At 42.5% G+C, this 17585-nt stretch overlaps 1 long non-coding RNA gene across 2 annotated transcripts in view; it reads right to left on the reverse strand.

Annotated features, from left to right (window-relative positions):
• The window catches only part of LOC308068349, a 107928-nt gene that overhangs the window by 50016 nt on the left and 40327 nt on the right, over positions 1–17585 (reverse strand). For both annotated transcript variants that reach the window (XR_013929939.1, XR_013929940.1), the window contains one exon: positions 1–17585. This exon is cut by the window's left edge and continues 50016 nt beyond it; it is cut by the window's right edge. This is a non-coding gene — a long non-coding RNA (uncharacterized lncRNA).

The following is a 17585-nucleotide window of genomic DNA, read 5'->3' on the forward strand; positions in this document are numbered from 1 at the left end:
AGCGTCAAAGGCCATACCAAACTAGGGCTGGTTTTCCTTCTCCTGCTTCAGTCTTCTACAAGCAGGTGTTCATTGGTTTGTGAATAGCTTAGGGTACCACTTACTGCCAGGACATTGAATGATACTATCTAGCCCCACCAAGGGATAGATTGCATTAGCAATTCTTTGACTAAATTATCTGAGCTCTGCTTATCCACCCTTCCATCATGATAGCTACTTGTGACTTTTGCTGTCCAAACAACCAATGTACTCCTCCTCACCCCAAAAAAATCTCATAGCAAAACAAACCCACACAGACAAAGCTTTCCACTCTATGTGCATCTCCTCTAGGGAAAAGGATAAAGCACAGCATCAGGCAGATAGCAGCTATGTTATTTTCTGCCCTAATGGCAGGGGCTTAGAAACCATGGCAGTGAAAATGCATAAGATCCAGAACAGAACAAAATCAAATAGTTTTTCCTAATTTCCTCTCCAAATAGTTTCTCATAATTTCCTTTCCAACAGTTCAGCATTTCATTTCAGCAAATGAGAATGTCATCGTAACAGCCACAGTGGTAGAAATTTGGAATATCTGTTTCTGAAACAAGCTCTCCCAGAAACACTTGGTTATAGATGTCTATGGGCACGTATATTGTGCGTACACTTGTCTTTACTCTTGCAGCAAATGGGGCTAGTGTGGGGCACCTAAGAGCTATAAGGGGAGAACGAACTTCATGCAGAACCCCCTTCATATGATCTGCAAGCCTTCCCTTTATTTGTTGTCATGCAGTCTCACTTCCCAAATTCATGCTAGCAGTTCCTTTAATCACACCCCCACATGTTTTTGTTTGTTTATTAAGTGCTGACTGCATGGCCTGGGGCAGGCAAAGCAAGTGAGACTTGCCACATTTCAGACTCACACCTGCATCTGGGATGCCAGTGTGATCTTCCAAGTGTGGTGTGTGGCAGGTACAGACTGTTCAATAAACAATAATGGAGAGGAGGGGGCTGGGTCTAGGCCACCTCATATAGGTATTGACCTGAAGCTCCATACATGTCTGCGTCCAGTGACCTTGTCTGGCAGTCTGGGCTCCCCTGCCCACAGCTCAGTTCAGTGCGTGCACCGTTTGCAGCTACCTAAGTCTGCAGTAATCACTGTGGTGCAGAGCCTGGGTGGAGTCCAAAGTGTTTTGCCTGAGGTTGCGGGGAAAATCATCGAAGAGAGCTGTGATTTGAAGCATTATCTCCCAAATCCTAATTAATTTCCCTACTGGCAGGGACTTCTCTCCCTCCTCTTGTGGTTTCATTTGCACACCTGAAATAATGAATGAAAACAGAGCAGGAGTGAGAGGAGCGAGGCTGCTGGGCTGGTGCAGGCCTTTGAACACACCTTCAGTGGGGAGCTGCAGTGTGGAAGCTGGCTCATTTGCTCCCGTGCAGGGGCCTTTTCCAAATTCAACTTCACCTGGGAGCCCAGGTTACAAATCTTCTCAGGCCTCAAGGGTCTGAGATCCCCTTAAGGGATCACTTTGCCTCACTCCCTGCCAAGAAGAAAGACCTCCATTTAGTGCTCTGCAGGTGAGGAGCCTGGGTGTGCAGCTGTGCATTTACATGGGCATGCAAGAAACATGCACCCTTTGGGAACTCTGTCTGTGAAGTCTTGGACAGGGTGATGCCGGAAGACTTCAGGTTTAGTCCTCTGACTTGAAGGCCTTTATAACACAGGCAGTTATAGAAAATTTGTGATGACCGAGGGACTGACCCAATTTTATTGTGGGACAGGATCTGGCGTGAATCAAGCCTTCCTCCTGTCTTTTGTTTTTCATGTCTGTTTAGGCATCGACATGAATGCCCTTAAAGTTTTATCTTCCACTGGCATCAAAACTGTTCCCCAAAGATTTCCAGTTTCATGTTGGCTTTTATTGTACTAACAAATGTTAACTCAGTTAAAACAGCAGACTTTTGTGGTCTACCGTTTCGGTGAATTGGGCACAAAATGCATATCTTAGCAAAAGTAAAATAGACAGGAGGTAAAGTGCAGTTCAGCAAGAGTTTTTGCACTCCCTTTTGTTGTTGTTATTTCATTGTTTTAATTACTTGGATTAATACTTTTTAAAATGGTTGCTAGGCAGGGAAGTTTCAGAGCTGAACTGTATCCTCTAAACAGCTTCGACCTAATGATCTCAGAGAGGAAGAGAAAAAGTGGCTGAAACCACCAGCAATCTCCAGCTGCATCTATGGCTTTGGACAAGTTTGATCTGAACCCAAACGCTGACAGATCAGGGCCTGTGCTGTGCAATTTTTCATTTGATACTCTCCAGCTTTGATTTCTGGGGAGGGGAAAGGAAAGGGTGGGTAGGGGATCAAAGGCACTAGCAATGTCCACACCCTCATGTTAAATCCAAATCCACTTTCTTTAGGATGTTAAAGAAGACATAGAGGAAAACCAGAAAAAATATAGGAGGAAAAGCAGAAGAAACAATGTTTGCAGAGAGAGAGGGAACCGAAAGGATTTTGAGCTCATATTCCATTGAAAGTTCAGCTGTGCAAATGTAAACCTTACAGAGAAGTACACACATATTTTTAATTCAGTTTTGGTGTATATACCTCCTGTCATACCACAGTCCAGAATGGAACAGAAAGGTTGGTTTTACCCGGTTCCTTTACACCATGCTGGCAGAGTTGTAGTGGATCATTTGCGTGTCCATGTGGTGTCTTCCCAGCTGGCAAAGCACAGACACAAAATGGAGAAGGTTCACAAGATGCCACTGAAAGAAGTGAAGTTGCATCAACACTTTCTTTGGGGATACTAAGCCAAGGAGTGGGTTGGGTTCTGGTGTTCTCCTCTGATCCATGTCTAGATATCCATCCTCTTGCTGATAGATAGCCTATGACTGTAGAAGTGTAGTCTGAGCTCATACAGCCCGCAAATCCCATCTGCCTCTGGGGCACATGATCTCAAGCTTCTTCTAAAGTGGATTCTGGGGTGGGCTTATTTGTCCAACATTGGTTGCCAAAAGAGCAGCTGGGAAATGCGGAGGCAGCTGGGCCAGGCACAGTGAATGTCCTTAAAGACTGATGTAGTAGAAAAGTGCGGTTTCAGACAGGAATCCAGACTGGAGGGATTTCAGGCCATTTGGTTGGCGTCAGGGTGGTTGTCTGACCTGGAGGGCATAGTTGGGAGAGGTGCCATGAGAACAGGCTCAAATAAGACAGTATCCAAAAGTATGGGACTGGCTGAGGGAGAAGGGCTGGAGTACAGCCTATGAACCTTGAGAAGCTGTATCTAGATCAGCAAGTAAGATCTGCTGCATCAGACTGTCTTTGTCAAACAGAATTAGTTTCCTTTACAGCAGCCACTCCCAGGGCATAAGGAACTCTTCATGGGGACCAAAAGCCTTCATGGGGTCAGTGTACAGTTTGGAATAGTGGTTGGATTAAATAATATTTTGTGTATGTGTATACTAGGGATCAAGACTACTGTGCTATAGATAACAGGTGAATATGTGGCTGTTGTAAAGGTCCTTGAGACAGTTCTTGCACTAAACTAGAGTTTGTCTTGTTCATACATTACTGCAACAGCTGTTAGTGGGGACAATCCTGCCTTTAATGGAAGAGAGCCAAGAGATGGTTTGGCCAAGAGGGAGTCAGCTGGGGGCTCCATCACTGCATCAGAAGGAATGCAAAATGAAGCAGGTGTTGTGCCATACTCCAAAGCTCTGAAAGAGCAACCAAAGAGCTTTAGAAAGGACCTTTAAGGATGCCAAAGTTAATATGTTAGTGATAAGACTTGTTGCTGGTGAAATATCATGAAAAAAGTTTGGGGAGGTTCGTTAGGGGTCTGGCTTCAGGGGTTGTACTACTGCCTGTGTTCTGTGTAGCTGGAAGGGCTGTTCACCAGTGATCCACAGACAGAATATCATTTGCCTTGGGAGACAGAAGCATTCTCCTAGAGAAAAACCTTTTCAGCAACAACTGGCTAAGCCAAACTCCTTTTTCAAAAGGGCAACTTCTGCTGGGACAGAAAGAATTCAGTCCCCTGCAAACTTGAGAGACAAATGTTAACAGAAACTGATGCTGGAGGGATTTTCTGCAAGGGCAGGGGAGGTTCTGAAGCTGTGATTCAAACTCTGCCCAAATGTTTCTTTTCTGTTGCTGCCCTCCCTTATTTCTGTTAATTAGTCAGTTTATTTGCCACTGGATTGTCCTCCAGGAGGACATGTGAGATCGTATTCACAGTGCCCCCAGCACGAGTCCTCTCTTCTTATCTGCTGAAGCTACAACAGTGAAAATGGGCCAAACTTCTTCCTTGGTGTTACACTTCAAATTAACTTGTTCTACTAAGCCATTTGCTTTTAACAATCCTTTCTCAATGCTAAATTAGGTTATAGCAGCAATTTCTGACAGAGCCTTTATCACCCTGTAGGGAGAAGGAAAGATTGGTAGCTTTTGGTCTGTCTTAGTATCTGCATTCATGCTGGTACAGGCCCTAGAGGCCTCTGTCCTCACAGCTAGAACAGCAAGAGTACCTAGTGAAACACACGCACAGTCACTTACAAATATATTCTGCTCCAGCCTGGAGGGTCTACCAGGGAGTTCATTCTGAACGACATTGTTCATACTTTGATCTCACTGATACTGCCAGCAAGGGAGGCCCCACTAGGAAAGCCACTGCAAAAGCCTTATCTGATTGCATTTATTAATAAGGTAGGCTGGATTTGAATGATTCATCTAGGAGGGAATGCATCCCACTGCATAATCCACTCACCAAGACATGCAACCCTTGCTGTTATGAGGTGAACTATTCCAAAAGGTGCAGGAGAAGCATCATGGAGAAGGAGGATTGAATTTGGAAACAATATACTAGCTGATGGGTAGCATCCAAGCGTAACTGATAAGAGAGTAACAGCTGCTAAACTACCAGCAAGCACACCAAGAATGACACATCTCATACAAAGTCATGAGACACAGTGCTCTGAGGACAGCCTGGAACCCAGACATGACTGCCTGGCACTAAGGTAATGGCACAGAGCCACTGGGTGTGAAGACCAAGAAAACTTGCCCAGATGGCTTCTGCCCTATAACCAGTACCGTCACACACAGCATGCGCTATTTCCTCATCATCTATCACAGAAGCTTCCCTTGGCCAGAGAGAGCAAAAGATTGATTATTCTTGGCTGATTTTTTCTTGCTGGAGAGAAGCTTCCTGGTTCACATTCAGATTTAGTAGAATTGGTCTTGTCATTCTCAGATTACTAGTTCAGCTGCTCCATTAGGGGAACGTCCAGGAATGGAGAAGAAGGGGAGAGGTTCCAAAACTTGAGACTGGAAAGTCTGAGACATGTGCATTTCTCTTCTTGCTCTCAATATGAGTTTGAACCATATTTAATGCAATGTCAGCTTTACGAGGTCATTGGCTCCAAAGTCTAACTCCTAAACCAAAGGTTCCTCTGGTAATGTGAACCATCAGATATTCATCTCCCATTTGCTTTGCTGTTTGTATTTTCAACAAAAAGCAGTAGGTTAAAGAAAAATGTGAGGAAAATGAGGTGTGTTCAATCAGGGAAAACTTATGGCGCAGCTGTCCCCTTTGTTGTCACCATTATGAATATGTGAGCCTTCCAAAGCCAAAAGCTCACATTAGCCTTGATAATTACAATGACAGGGAAGCACCTCCAGCAGTAAAGGAGATCACATTCTTGATTGCTGGAATTCTAATCATTTGTTTTTAATTTTGTAGGTATTTAAGCAGATAAGAAGAAACAAAGATTCTTTGCTGGATCTTTGCCTTGGAACAACTATTCATTTTGCTCTGTTTACCTGAGGCTAACAAGTTCCTTTCTTCACTTCTGTCTAGGTGGTATCTCTAGAGCTCCTTGAGCTAGTGCAAGTTAGCAAAAGGACTTAATTCAAAACCTCATGCAGGCAAGGAGAATCTTTGCATAGATTTCCAGATTCAATGGCTTAGATCATAAACAAGTGCTGGTTAATAGTTCCAATAGCGCAGTGCTGATCATCTTTGTCTGCAAAAGCAGTGGCTCAAAAGATCCTCAAAGCTTTTGCCTCTCCAGAAAGTGCAATCTTAAATAGACACAAGTGTCCTCAAAGCCTCTTTATAATGTGACTGCAAAACCACATTCTACTGCACCAGATTGTTGTTCATTCTTTAAGTAGTCACAGCCAAATTAGTTCAAAAACAGTTTTTAAAAAAATTCTCAGAGTAAGCAATGGAACCTGATTTTGAGTGATCATTTCACACCTGACTTTAAGCACGAATAACAAAGACTCAGTCACCCTAAATTCCCTCTAGCTCTATGACTAGAGAACACTTAAAATTGCACCAGTTAAAAATAGAAACAGTAAGTTAGGCATTTAAAATTAGGATAAATTTACTTTCATTTCATTGCCAGCTTTGAATGTGACAAAATGGTCTATCTAGACATTTTCCACTAGTTGCTATCTTCCAGAATAGGTGATGGACAGGAAACATCAACCAAGAAGTTGATGTTACAGTAAACTGTAAGCAAAAGGGACTTGTAATTGAAAGCATTTCCATACCATGGGCACTGCTGAGTGGTTACCATGTTAATTATATGATCCCTTCTTCTAAAGCAATCTTCCACTTGGATACCAAGTATAACTCCTGCCAAGAGGTCTCTGAAATGCCATCAACAATTGTGCTTTCTGACAAAAAGATAAAGTTAACTAATTGTAAGCACCCTTTGCACATGAACTCAAAAAAAAAATAATCCCCCACCGGCTTCTCTTCCTGGAGAGACAGCAAATAATGTGGGTCATGTGCATTAATAGTTTTGCACTGACATAACTTTGGCACAGGCCTTGGGTTCATGCCAAGGTGCCACCTGGAACCGACAGCATGCATTTAATACAACACAGAGCAACAGTCATATAAAATTAAATCACCAGACCCTGTCCAGCCCAATGCCTTACCTCTGGCAAAGGGACTTAGGAAATCTGGGGAAGAAGTATAGAAGACAAGGTAGATATAGCATGATCCTCCTCCTAGCAGTCCTCTTGTTGCCTCTGTGTAATTTAAAGTCATCCTGGACTAAAGGTTATTTCTCAGGTTGATGGGATTAGTGGTCACCAAGACATGTCACTGGTGGACTAATCACATTTTGAGCCCTTGTGTAAGTTAGGTTCCATAATACCCTGTGGGAATGTGTTCTTTGAATTAAATACACATTGTGTAAAAAGGCACTTCCATGAGTTCAATGGTAATCCACTGCCTGTTAACTTCACTGGTGTTCTCCTAACTTTATTATAATAGAGAAGTAATTACTAATTGTTCCCTATTCACTTACTTTGCATCATTCATAATTCTGTAGGGTTCTATCATACTCCCCTCAGCCACCTCTTCTCTAGGTAGAAGCTCTCTAGCCTGTTCAATGCCTTCTGGCAAAACTGTAATACTGTTCCTTTTCCAGCTTTATAGTACCCTTTCTTAGTGGGGTGAAACATGTCTCCACATGAAGAATTGTAAATACAACATTGTAGAAGGGCCCCTCTAGAGACCCTTCTGACTCCTCATACCTAAGGTGAAGCTTTCAAGATGATGGATCCCATAAACTTTGCAGTGTCTGGTGTTTTATACACAACCCTGTTGGCTGGTGTTTACCCCAGGCAAAGAGGGGACACATCTGTGGGCATCTCTTGCTTGACTTGTCAGCACATCACTAGTTTATTGTAATACAGTAAGGCACTGTGATGTTCCACTCATACACCCTCGGTCTATACCATGGTGAAACTATATTCTCTGATTTGGTCTCAGTTGTGTTCCTGATGTTCTGTAGGCCTCTGTGACTGCCACTAGGCACTGAGCTGATGTTTCAGACATCCAACCGTCATGGCTCCAAGATCTCTTTGTGAATAGCTAAATTATAGCTCATCTGAATAGTGATTCTCCCCACACCCCTACGCATGTTACTTTGCATTCATCAAAACTGTATTTATGAAATTGAAATCCCTGATCACTCAGTTTCATTAGTAACTTAGCAGCAGAGAAGCAACTCATCTGGTAATGCAGAGCTATTTTAACCACAGTCAGAACTGTTGTCACCGAACAGATTAGTGATTCTTAATTCATTGATATAGCTATCTACAACTGCATTTTACATGTAAAGCTAAGGTAATTTTTCACCTTTTTTTTAAATTTGAATCTGGCAATTATTTGCTAGGCACTTTGTAGCATAATGTAGATGGTTTATAACTGAACCAAGGCCAAATTCATGTCCAGATGGGAGCAGCACTGCCCCGGCAACCTGGGCAATCTTCTCAAAAAAAGGCAAAGGATTGAAATTGCCAGGAAAATCTTATCTTGCAGTCTTCTTCCTAGCAGGAGTGCATTCCCTGGACATCTCAAGATTTGGAAAGTTAAGCAGGTCTTTGCACTTGTCAATACATGGATCAGAGCCTTCATTCTGCCATTTCTTGGTGGCTTCAGTTCTTTCCCACCTCCTTTTCTCTTTAGCCTCTTCCCTTTTCTTATGCCTGCTTTAAGCATGCAGCCACATTCATGAAATCACCAGCTCCTCTAAACTTTCTTCTGAAAATCTAGATCACTGTATGGATACAAAACATTCCTCTGTAGGATTAGGTATTAATTTAAGTAGAAATTGTTTTGGTTATCCTTCACTGTATTGCTTCCTCATACTGACATACTTTCTGCAGCCATTGAAATTCTGTATCAGGGACTGCCCTGTTTGGTATTGGTTTGCACAGAGCCCAGCTCAACAGGTACTTGATTTTAAAGTATGAGGAAAAGATGTTTTACAGGACAACATTACAGCTGTCACAGAAAGAGCTGGCATAGTGTATTTTTGGAGAAGGGATAAAAGAAAGAAGGGTCAGTTGCATTGCTTTTCTGTGATAATAATGCTCCTGCCATTATGTCTCTTATCAACTTCTCAGCCTTTCCCCACAAACTGTCAAAATACTTACAATGACAAAGGAGCTTTTTTTCCACTAATCTTGCCTCCTTTTCAGTAATTTTCCTATAGCAAACCAGGGTTAGAAATGGCAAATATGACACTGTGCCCTCCTGGCTCAGACGTGCTTTCAGCCTTCAAAGATTGTCATTTTATTCCTATCTCTGCCACCAGGCTGGTGATATTGTGCCAAGATGTATCCTCCTCTGGAAAATAAATGTAATTCTTTTGGAATCTCCTCTGCAAGTCTGTTGTGAGATCTGCTGACACAATACACTGTATAAGAGCTGGACAATATTATGATTATTGTTATTCCTCCCAAAGTTTGAGAGCTGATTTGCAATCCCTTCTCCTTCTCCTTTTTCTTTTCATGGAGGAGGCAGAAAGTGGCAGCTGATGGGATCTGCAGGATTATTTTTTATTACTGACTTCTTCCAAAGCCTCAGCAATTGTTTCTTTCCCTTTCTAAAATACACATGCAGCCCTAAGGACAAGTCAAAGGCCGAAGTGCTATTTTTGAATGGGTTTCTACACTTATTTTTATTTTATTCCTCTTTGTTTCTTTCTTCCCCCTCCTTAACAAAGAATGAAATGAATGGAATTTCATTTTGGAAAGGCATGAGAAACAGATGCAAACATGCATGCATCAGGCAAGGCATTCTCCAAAACCTCTTCAGCTGGAAGAGCAGATTTAGAAAGACATTTGAAGCTGGTAGCCTCTTGAATTGCTACCAACAGGCACAGCAGGGTAACTGTCCATCTAGCTATACAAATAAGCAAATAAGTATCATGCATAAATAAACATATACGTATGAAAGTGTGCATTGTTCCTTGGAGCAGAACTGCAAAGCCGGAACTAGGATAAGCAGTCCCTGTATGTCCCTTTTAAAATTTTATTTCTTGATTAACATGCTTAATGTTATTTACAGGTTTTTTTTTAAAAGCAGTACTCTAGTCCTCAACACCTCCTCTCCCTGCATTTTCACAGGATCTCAGTCCAGACTTAGATAAGGGTATTGTAGGACTTCAGTTAAGTCTGGTACAGGACTCATGAGATGGGTGAGATCCCTGGATGGTTTTCATGTTCTCCGGTTTCCAAATGTTAACAAGGAATTCACAACAGCCCTGCCTAACCCCATAGCTATTCTAGCATCTGGAAGTATCTCACTTTTTTACCTGGGGGATGTCTGTGGAGGGATTGCCTGTGGAGGCAGAATGTCTCCTTCACACATGCACAAAATGGCAGTCCAGAGCTTTGAGCATTTTGTTGTCAGGCACAGCACATCTGGTTTCTGGTAGATCTTACCCCAAATCCTGCAGATTTGGCCAATTTTATCTGCAGAGCAAAACAATGGGAACTTTCTCCATGTGTCAGGCTGAAAGCTAGGGAAATCATCTTCCTTGGCCTAACAGCCTGGGGGCCAGCTGAGATGATGAATACTTGTACTCTCAGAACGGGGCTGTGATTCCAGTTCATTTGTGTTTCAGTTATGAGAAATTTGACTCACTCTGGCCCAGAAGAAGCTGAACTGGTGGCCTAGCAGTGAACAATGCTTTTCAGAAGATCCAAGCAGGAGAGCTGTCTCCACATGAAGAATTGTAAATACAACATTGTAGAAGGGCCCCTCTAGAGACCCTTCTGACTCCTCATACCTAAGGTGAAGCTTTCAAGATGATGGATCCCATAAACTTTGCAGTGTCTGGTGTTTTATACACAACCCTGTTGGCTGGTGTTTACCCCAGGCAAAGAGGGGACACATCTGTGGGCATCTCTTGCTTGACTTGTCAGCACATCACTAGTTTATTGTAATACAGTAAGGCACTGTGATGTTGCAGTCAAACTCCATGCCCACTTGTGTAACTACAACTCAGTGAGGCCCAGTCCCCCAGGTCATTACCCACCTCATCCTTTGCTGGCAGGAAACACCCCTCTGCCAGGGTTTGGTACACTGACTATTGGAGATTTGGTCCTGACAGGACTAGGGACTCATGCAGAGACAGGCTGCACAAAATGCAAAGAAAAGTCAGATCGGGTGGTGACATTTATTTCTTGATTATAGTATAGAAAGCCGTGCCGTTTTCATTCTCCTTGGACATCTTGTGGAGCTCCTTGCCAAAAAGGACACTGCAGGACACCAGATTCAAGGCTCATGAGGAAACAGACCTTTCCTAAGGTGTGACAGTAATGGGCAGAGTAAGGTCAGCAAAGAATAAAATGACGACAAGGATTAGAAGGTTAAGATCCCCTTGTCCCTCACAGCTCAAGTCCATCCTCTGGGATGAGACATATGTGGGGCTCACCTGTGTAAGGCTCTTCTACCCTTGGCCCCAACGGCAGGCTGAGATGTTCTTCACAGGGCGGTCAGCCAGCTGTTGTCTCCATGGACTTCCCCAGCCCTGTGATGCTTTGCCAATATCAAAATGAGCCCATCATCCTCTGGCTGCTTTGGAGTGAGAAGAAATACCTTGAATGGCTCTCATCACCTGCTGTTCAGCTTCTACACATGCCTGTGCAAGCTGTGAGGAGCTGGAGACTCAGTCTTTTACTCTGCCTCAATTTCCTCATCTATAAAACAGCCTTTTAGTTCCCCTACCAGTAGTGCACTAGAGACCTAGTGTAATAAAACAATACTGTCATGATGATTTTTTGTGATGTGACTGCCTCTATTACTATAGAAGTTCTCATTTTCACCTGCAGTCTGTTTTCTAAGTTCCAAAGAGCAGTCATGACATGGCATATGTTTGCTTACCTTGCTTAGATGGTCATATACAGGGACATACCATAAAAAAAAAAAAAAAATAAAAAAAATAAATCTGGAACAGAAGGACAGCACAGGTTTTGCATTTAAATCTGGTCTTCAGCCATACTTGGGAAACATGTCATATGTTCCAAGAGAGCACCATAACCTGAATTTTTCCTGCTTGAATTTAACTTTAATTTATACTGGCTAGCAATATCCACCAGGCGACGCTAAAGTAATCTGAGATCCTGGGGCACATCGAAGCCCTGATCACACCCTCTGTGTCCTAATCCTGCTCCTTACTGTAGCTGCAGGCAGGCGGGGAGGTCGGCAAGGGGCAACCCAGTACCACAGAGAGGCGGTGTCATCTTCCCACCTCCAGAGGTGCTGGTTCAATTTGTTGGCCTGGTGCAATGCAGCCCCCCACCCCTCCCAGCCTGAGCACAGGGTCAGGGTGTAGGTGACAATGATTTTACTGTCACTTCTTTGCCTGTGTGGGCTTTATGGCCGGAGGGCTGTGACAAGGAGAAGGAGTATGTGTGTCTGGCACGCTAAGCGAGGAAGGGAGCTCGAGGCACGGGCGTGATGACAGTAGATGGTGAAATCATTAGCCTAGGATTATAGCAAGAGATGGGGCCTGAGCCACAAGAGCAGAATCTGTATCCAGAGCTCGGGGGTGGTGGGGCTGGGTTTGGGCCCATCTTGAATTGAAACTTCAGCACAGAATTCAGCAAAAAGACACACCAGGCCCAAGGGAGAAAAAGCAAATTATTCACACACGCAGATTAGCAATAAAAGTAGAGGGGATGCAGAGAAATTCCTGCCAAGTACATTTTAAAAATATTAATGATCTCTCCTTTTTCTTTTATTTTTTTTCCTTTGTGTGTGTTTGGTTGGGTTGTTTTTTTTTTTCCCAGTGGGAAAGCCCCTCCCCACTTTTATATTGGATCTGGTGCCTTGATTTCCTTGTTGCTGAGACATTTCATCAATCCCCAGCACAATGAGCAACATAGCTTTGCTGTGTGATAAACACAGTGACCCAGCTCTCTGGATCTCTCCCTTGGAGAACAAATGTCCAGCCCACCTTGGAAAGGACGCACTGCCTGTCAAGGCAAAGGAAGCTGCAGGGTGATTCAGGATTCAGAGCCAGGGCACCCAAATTCAGCCTCTGCCAGGAAAAAAAAAATAGTAAAAATAAAGGTCACCTTGAGATTTCAATCAAGATTAGACTTTCCCAGGTTCAGGCTTGTTTTAATAAGGGGTCTGAACCAGGCTGCTAAACTGAAACTTCCTGGCCCACTTGGGATATTTCAGCTTTGGGGTAAAATCTTGTTTCAAGCTCCACAAGTTTCAATTATTTTCTAGTAATAACTCCATATCCTTCTTGAATAAACCAGTAGTGAAGGTGGTGGCTGGTTAGTTTTGTGGCTGGTTCTGTGCTTTATGACAGTATCCCTTGCAGTGTTTAAGGAAGAGGATTTAGAAGATTGGGTAGTCTAGGGGGAAAGCTTGAACCCTATGTGGCTTTGGCAAAACATGAAAAAAAGAACTGCTCTGCATTGCCTCATTTATTTAAGGTTTTTTTTGTTGCTCTCTTTTTTTAGTTTTGGGGTGTTTTTTTTTAGTGCTTCCAACCCACCATGCTCCTTGTTTTATGCCTTTGCACTGATTGGTAAGAAAAGAAAATTGGTGGTAGATAGGGTGCACTGAAAACCATGAGACACGTGTACTTGTAATACTTTGACGCATTTAATCATCCTTCTGAACAGAAGTCCACCCTCTTGAGGACAAAGGTCTATGCCAGATGAGCTTTCCTCTCCTGGGCCATTAAAATGCAGCTGGGCTACTACAAGGATGTTATTGCTATAACCATTTCCACCTTGGTCTTTACCTACTGGGTGTAAACTGGAGGATTTGTGCTTTGGAGGATTGGGATTGCTGCTGTTGATCTTTTGATTTATTGCTCAAGGGAATAAACTGAAAATAGGAACAGCTGTTGCTGCTCAGGCCAAGCCACTGACCCCATCCACAGAAGCTCTCCCCTGGCACTAGACACCAGTGGGCACCTGGAGGAGAGCACGGACAGAAGGCAATCCTGTAGCTGTTGTTTCCCTGACTGTTCTCAGTTTCCAGTCACATGGATGACTTTGTATATAATGACTTTACATGGATTTCTCCCTCATGAACTGATCCAATCACTTGTTGAATTTGGTGTCCTGAGGCAAAGAGTTCCACAGCTGAGTTACCTGTTATGAGAGGAGCCACCTTTTTTTGTTTTGAATCTGCCTTCTACTACTTTAACTTGACACGTGCCCAGCCTCTCCTTTCCAGCATGAGCTGCATACAGGAAAAAAGCAATCCTCCCTGGGAATGAGGTCCACTGTGGAGATGACCTCCTTTCATAAACTCCAATAGAAAATTTTCCCTCAGTGCTTCTAAGTGGTGATGAGATGCGTTCACAGAGTCACATGTGCTTGGATCAGAGACAGCTCTACACAGGGGTTGATGTGTGGCACAACAAGATGGCTACTTACACTGTCTTCTAGTAAGTCTGTTTTGAACTTGACCTCCAGGGAATTAGTTTCTACTCTCACCAGGAAGAATCATTTGCTGTTTTCATTTTCTCAGTAAATAAATCAATCCGGCCCAGATTTTGACCTTTTACAGGGTAAAAATGTTAACCAGCACCCAGAGAACCTAGAAGGGACGGAAGATGTGGGAAGACGCCTTTGCAAAATATGAAGACATTCATTTTCCAACTGAGCAACTAAGCTTTCAGGTTTTGTGGACTATATGACAGCATTAATTGGCAAGCAATAATTGGTAAAATTAGAGACTAATCCTGCAATGCAGAAGTAAAATAGCCATTCAGTAATAATCCCTCTTGCAACAAAGACAGGAAATTCAATATCCTTGCAGAGTCCAAAGTTAGACTGGGGCCATGGGTTTAGTGAATGGCTTCTCCAGGGATTGCATTTGTAAACCATAAACAGATTAAGAAAACCCACTCCTGCAAAATAGCCTCATCACAGTGAATTTTTCCCTTACTTAAATCCTATCTGCATTTGTGCTGTAAAATCTCCAAAAAATATGGTAGGAAGAAATCTTCTTGCAATGCAAGGCTTTGTTTGATCAAGCAAAGAGGGGAGGAGAAAAAGAAAAGAGCAGAAATCATAACAGTGAGAGTTGTCCTGCAAAACAAATAAATGGCAATATTTGGTTTGGGTTTTTTTGTTTGTTTGCTTGCTTTTTTTCCTCCAAGACCCCTCCTAAGTGTTTCTATGGGTCTGGGAGTCATGGATTGTTTGCATATTCTTCTTTGCTACCAGAGAAGGCTCCCCAGCCACGTTGTTAGAAAATACAAATATTCTGGATACAGACAAAGAGACTGCAGTGATTGGTTAGAAACCTAGAGGAGGTAGAAGGAAGAAGAATTTGTAGCTACATATCTCCCCTGGGACTGGTTATGATACTCAGGTGAATGGCACATCGAGCCAGAATAATCTTTCATGCACAAGTTGCAGACATGCTCCTTGTTTTTGTGTCCATATCTTTCAAACACATAAAGAACTGACCTTCCTGAATATATATGGCTTATGAAGGTGAAAGATATATTACTGGGGAAAATTGTTGTACCCTCATTATTAAAAACAATGGCTGTAAGGGAAGCCTACAACTGTAAGAAACTGAAAAAAAAGAAAAGTCAACAGAGCTGGGAATGAATGGCAAAAAGCCACAAATGTATATGCAAGGTTATGTAGAGAATTATACATATTAAAGATAGAAGAAAAAGGTTTTACTGTACAGCAAAAACTAACCCTTACACTGTTTCAGGAGGCTATGCAGAATGCTTCGCAGCAATCAACTCTGTGAATACACTTCTCCCCAAAGAGTTGCTTTGGTCACTGAGAAGTCATCTAAGAGTGGACTTGACAAGAATATTTAAATACTCTTGTTTTCAACTGAATGGAGAAAGCAATGTTAAAGAACGAATGTCTCTGCATTTCTGATGGAGGTTGAGCAACTTACAGTCACCTAAAATGTGGGGAAAATCAAGGAAGGTCAGACTTAATCTTGCTGTGAGATTATGAGGTGAAAAATTTAAATCTGTTTGCACTATCAAGAAGGAAGCAAAAAAAAAAAAAAAAAGGATAAAATTTTTTTGTCAGGTCAGTTTCTACCTGCCTTTAAGGTCATTCTATCCTAATGGTTCATCTTCCGATATGGACACCTGCTCAGTGGGAACTGTGCTGAGCTCACTAATTCATTTCACAGCATCACTGGTGGGTAGCTATGTAACACAGCCCAGGCTGTGTGTTGGGCCAGATGCTGGGTTCATTGCTGACAAAAGACTTTGGGGATGATGTTCAGATACAATGATACTGAGCTGACTTTTTTTGATTTTTTTTCTTTTGTTTGTTTGGGGGTTTTGCTGTTGTTTTTGTTTTGGGCTTTTTTTGAATTTTGTTTTTGCTAAAAGGGGTTGTCACAGCAAGAGTACCTGGTTGATAAACTGCCTGGTTCAGTCAGCAGGCAGATGCAAAATCATAGACATAACGGCCCAGAATTTTAGAGGTATTCAGCTAGCCAAGTGGTATCAATTTCAACGGGAGTGAGACACCCTGAAATCTCTAAGCACTTCGCCATTTGTCCATCATATCTGAGAACATTCTTATTCTTCTTGGACTTACTCAGTTAATATCTCTATAGTATCCTTCCTGGATCCTTACTTCTGAGACTTACACATTGTATTCTAACTCTCTGTTGTACTACAACTTTCACTTCAGTTTGTTGCTTTTTTATATCCCTGTGGCATCATCCTGTCATGTCCATTGGAACTTTTTTCTCAACCCAGTATCAAAAAGTTGGGTTTTTTTGACCTTTCTGATGTGGTTCTATGACCTGAATACAGATAACCTGCCTGACTTATTTTTCTTTTAAAGGCTATCAGTCTTTTTGTTGGCCTTTTTTGAGGGTCTGTTGTCTGGCAACAAGGCAGGATACTGGCAAGGAAGTGTTCTTACATTCATTTTAGGAAACTGAGGCAGAGAGAGGGAAAGAATGAGAGTACAGCTGTCTACACAAGTCACCCAAAGACAGCAGAACATCAAGCTCACATCTGTAAAGTCACAGGATACTCTAAACCTAACCACCAAGATTTCCTTCTGTTCAGCAAATCATGAATGACATGTTTCTTGCATGGTCCTAGCTGATTTAATCAGAATTCTGCTTCAAATATCCAATCATCTTCTTGCATATGGAGCAACCAAGCATCTGCGAAGAAGCTTTGATGGTGGCAAGACAAAGGAGGACTCAATATCCACCAAAATCAGAGTAATTCTCTTCTAAGTATAGCTGGACAGATACAGGATGCTAGTGTTATAGTAAGATCAAAGCCAGTGTTAAAGGCTGGCTGAACAAGGAAAATCCTTTAACTCTATGAGCCTCACAGCACCAAGGAGTCTTTCTGTTAAGCCAAGCTGGTGGAGGAAAACTACTGTAAGAAAGCTAGGGGAATATTGCATTTTCTTTTCCATATTTCTGGTATGTTGCTTAAATGTCATCCTCTCAAATGCATCTGTGAAGTTGCAAGAGTAATTGTTCCTGTACATTTTTTTTTGGAAGTGGACTGAGCAGAAAGAGAGTGAAATAATTCCAGTTGTGAGTAGTGCTCAAATAAATTGATTTATAGGTTAACGTAAATTTAAAAATTAGTAATTAGAAGCACAGAGTGCTGCATGGAGTGATCTTGCCTAGGTAACAGTGTAGGTCTGAAATCACACACAGGGGTTCCTAGTCCCTGGTTTTGCTATCTACTAAGTAAAGGTGATCCTGAGAAACACTAGGACATACCTGATCCATGGAGGGTTGCATTCTGTCCTCCTGACATCATAAACTGTCTGAAAGTCACTTAAAG

The sequence above is a fragment of the Falco punctatus genome (assembly GCF_963210335.1).
Source record: "Falco punctatus genome assembly, chromosome: 8".
NCBI lineage: Eukaryota > Metazoa > Chordata > Aves > Falconiformes > Falconidae > Falco > Falco punctatus.